Below are 4,635 nucleotides of genomic sequence, written 5' to 3' on the forward strand. Positions count from 1 at the left end.
ATTTAACGTCATACAAAAGGCGTTGTGTTTGATCGAGTCTTTGTTTATGAGTCTTGCTGAAATTCGAAAATTTTGTTTTCGTTCTCTTTGTACTTCAATGAACATTATTATTACTGTACCATCAAACCATAACCACAAATGACACAATTATTATTGCTCTATTTAGGCCTTATAGTACAACTTTGCAAGGTTACAAGTATGATACGTATCTTACCTTTTGGGGGTAGTCTAGCTACCCAGTTATTGTTTCATGCTTTGATTTTTCAAAAGCCTTTAACCCATACAAAACATCAAGAACTATTAGAGATGGTACACGCGGTATGTGTCTATGGCGTAATGCTCCATAGAAATTTCGAGGAAATTGATGCGGATCATATGAAGGAGCAGTATAAGTAGATTAATAAGCATGTTCGTTTTTAACACCACATATATACATTTGATTATTTGATCTTCTTTGTTCACAATGAATTGGCATTATCAAACCATCAGAACAACCCCTGCCCATCTCTTTCTACTTTCTTTGCTTGTCCTATCATTTTGTGCCATTTGTCTTGTCGCTTCAAGAAACCGTTGTTGCTCATCGTAAAAACATTACTTGTATTGACCAAGAACGAGATGCTTTCTTTGAAATTCAAACACATTGAATACGATGATTGTGGGTTCTTTGTCCTCTTGGGCTAATTCAAATAAACCAGATCTTTGCAAATGGAAGGGTGTCCGAAAACCCAAGTTAGTTGCCCCAGTCCAGGAAGTGGCAATGCAGACCCCCTGCGACAAAGTTGGTAATAAACTCTCCCAATCAAAAAGAGTAATAAACTCTCCCAATCAAAGACACATGGGTTGTATTAGTGAAAGATGCCAACCACCTGAATGTTTTGGTTTTCAAAACCAAGTTGAGACAAAGTTGGTAACAGGAGAAATAAGTGTAATACCCGCCCTTTTGGAGATCCTTTGACCAGTGTTGACCGACCTTGGGGAGCGAGATTAGTCCTAGAAAGTCGTACCAAAGTTATCTTGGGTTTCGAGTTGGGAGTGGTACTCGATAGAGTAGAGGCTACTCGATCGAGTAGCTTAGTTACTCGATCGAGTAGGTTGGGTACTCGATCGAGTATCGAGTTTGCAGCGAGGGTTTTATATCGCGTTTTGTTAAATCCGCAAATCATTTCCGCCTCATTTCTTCCATCTATCAGTCGCCCCTTTCCCTTCTCCTCACCACAAAACCTCAATGGAAGCCCTTTGAAGGTCCTTGTGCCTTAGGAGAGCGTAGCTTGAGTCGGGTAGCGGTCTTTTGCCGGGTTTCTCCTTATAGGTATGTCATAATCATCATCACTGTTCCCTTGGTTGTGATTAGAGTTTGCTTGATAGTAATAGACAGTTGTTTGCCCTTATAGGCTTTGCTTGGTTGCTGGTTATGACATGTGTCGGCGTGGATTGGTTGCGGTTGCGTAAAGGTAGGTTCGCCTACTCAGTTTCTGTAGATAGTCTAGTGCGTCGATCGTTGTATCGTGGTTATTGTGCTGTAATTAGTATATTTTGTTGATTCAGACGATGTTGTGATTGTGGTTGTGATTGTTTGTCTGTGGTTCTCGAGATGCGTTCTCGGCTGAGTGGAGTCACTTGCGGGAGTGGCTTCACGCCCTAGTTTCGCCCTTCGTGGAACCCCCCACGGAAGGGGATGTGCACATTAATGGGACAGGGTTATCGCTCGGTATGATGAGCGGGGCTTAGGTGGGAACGGTGCGGTCCCCCAGCTGGCGGTCGGGTCCGGTGGACGATCGGAGACGGAGATGGAGCGGAGTGCGACGATTGTGTGATTGTCTTGTGTTGTTTTGGTAGTTGTTGATAACTTGGTTATGTCTTATCTCAGTACTGACTTTGTGTGGTTGTCTTGTTTGTTTATGTGTCTGCCGTGATCCCTTATGGTGAGCAGTCCGTCTTAGCAGGTGTTGATGTGGTTGCTAATTTGGAGTCGGGGCGGGGATGAGTCGCCATGAGATTTAATAATTGTAGCTAGTGGACTTTGAGTTGTATCTTTTGTATCATTAGTTGGATAGATGACTTGTAAAGTAATTCAATCGTTCTTTTATCGACACTTGATTATTACTATCCTCGGGCAACCGAGATGGTAGCGCCTTTATATGCTAAGGAAGGCCTAGTTAAGGCTCCTCTGTATATGGGGGTGTTACAAAGTGGTATCAGAGCGACGATTTTGGAACCTGTAACAAATGAAAATAATGAACGTAGTGAGTCTAATAAAATGAACCTGGTGTATGTGTAAAGGGAGCCCCGCTGATGCTAGGTTTTGGGTGAGTAGGCGCCCTCATTTCAAAATCTTGGCCCCATAACACTTAAGCCAGCCACATGGTATGGGAATGTGGAGTCCGTGTGTGTATGTGTAATATGTATGTTAATTGAACCGGAGCTACCTCTGGTTAAGTTGTTGCTAGAGTTAATAAGTGTGATAGTGGTATTTGGGCCGTGTCAAGTAACCTTTGGATTTTGGCGTGACTAGTAACGTGGTAGAGATGCGTGGGAATGTAGAAGTGGATGCCGTGACATGAAGAGTGAAGGTGTTGGTGTATGTTATAAGTTTACGGTAGTCATGTACGAGTTTATGAGTTATACCGTAATTGCTATAATGATAGTTATAGAATAGACGAGTTGTAATTTGTAGTATAGCATGTAGCGATGCGCTTATGCCTGTGTTGGTTGAAATTTTCCGCTCCGTAATAATTGATTTGTGTGAAATGATTTGCTTATGATAGAATGTAAAACATGATAGAATAATTTATTTTGACAAGTATGAATTCATATGATAGGTGAAAGAAAGATTGAAATTAATCATACACTTCAAATTGAAGTGAATACGAGTTTTGTAGTAACATGTAAAGTAAACTTTAAGTGTAATATGATGGCATGAATATGTTTATAAATAATTCGGGGCAGGTAAACAGAGTTGGGTAACTTGTATAGCGTAATGTGACGTGCATCTTATTCGTTGAAATTGCATTTTTGCGCGATAATGATGGTAATACGTGATGGAGTATGATAATTAGTGCCGAATTCCGAACTTAGTTTGGAATCGACACACAATGTTGTTTTGCAGGAATCTTCAAAGTTACTTAGTTCTTCTGACCAAGTACTTAACTACACTTGACCGAGTGCGGGTGCGTACTAGACCGAGTAGACCTCACATGATCAAGTTAGGAAGCTATGACGTCGGGATGTGGAAATTTCTGCAGATACTCGATGAAATGGCTCCTACTCGATCGAGTAGGGCGGTACTCGATCGAGTACCTTAGGCACTCGATCGAGTAGGTTACTGTTGGGGCTGGTGTCCTTTACAGTTAGTGCAAGGACTTATAAATCTCTAAAAGGATCAAAGGGTATACTTTTGTATTATAATCAGTTGGTCCACGTTTATCAATAACGGTTGGCTTGCTAGATAAGTTTGACGTTATTGTCATACAGATGGCGGTGATCAACTGGTCCCTAAAAAGTCACACCTATAGGATACGTTTGAGAGATGTGACGGTATGAAAATACAGTCATGTTGATGCCAGAAAATTGACTAAGCAGTTAGTCCGAGTTTTTGACTAGTAATTAGTCAAAATGCGATGTTGAGATATTTTATTTAATACGGATTAAATAAAATGGGCTAAGGCGAATTAAACAGTTAATTCGTAAATTAAATATAAACGATTATATTTAATTAATGTATATTGAATTAATTATACAATATTGTCTTTGTCGGACACGTATTATTATATCGACTAATTCATGTTGTTAGACGATATTTTAATAACCGATAACCGATGACGATTTATAATCGCGTCATATACATTTAGCGAAAATGATGTCGGATCACGAGTTAAAAATAAGGAGAAAGTGGAAAGCCCACTCCCTCCTCTTGAAGCTCACGGCCGAACCAAACAAAAAGGAGAGCCTCTCTCAATTTTGACCTAAGCATTCATTTTTACATAAACTAGGGTTTTGGAGGCCTTCTTCCTCTGAAATTTCTAGATCTCACATCGTAAAATTCACAACAATTCTCTCAATATTGCAAGGCAATTAGAGAATACATTTCTAGCACAAGGGCATAGTCTCAGACGGTCTTGGGTGTATCGATTAGGAGGAAATCTACTTTGATTTCTGTTCTTAGGCCGCATCTCAAAGGACCCGAGGTTATTTCTTATGCTTTATCGTTTTACTCATGTTTTTCGTTTTATGACAATAATCACATATAAAATTTGCGTTATAGTCCTAATTTTATAGGGTATTATACGGATATTACCCTACAAGTGGTATCAGAGCAAGAAGGCCTCCAAAACCCTAGTTTATGTAAAAATGAATGCTTAGGTCAAAATTGAGAGAGGCTCTCCTTTTTGTTTGGTTCGGCCGTGAGCTTCAAGAGGAGGGAGTGGGCTTTCCACTTTCTCCTTATTTTTAACTCGTGATCCGACATCATTTTCGCTAAATGTATATGACGCGATTATAAATCGTCATCGGTTATCGGTTATTAAAATATCGTCTAACAACATGAATTAGTCGATATAATAATACGTGTCCGACAAAGACAATATTGTATAATTAATTCAATATACATTAATTAAATATAATCGTTTATATTTAATT

This window comes from Silene latifolia, chromosome 3, assembly GCF_048544455.1.
Source record: "Silene latifolia isolate original U9 population chromosome 3, ASM4854445v1, whole genome shotgun sequence".
In the NCBI taxonomy this organism is placed as follows: domain Eukaryota; kingdom Viridiplantae; phylum Streptophyta; class Magnoliopsida; order Caryophyllales; family Caryophyllaceae; genus Silene; species Silene latifolia.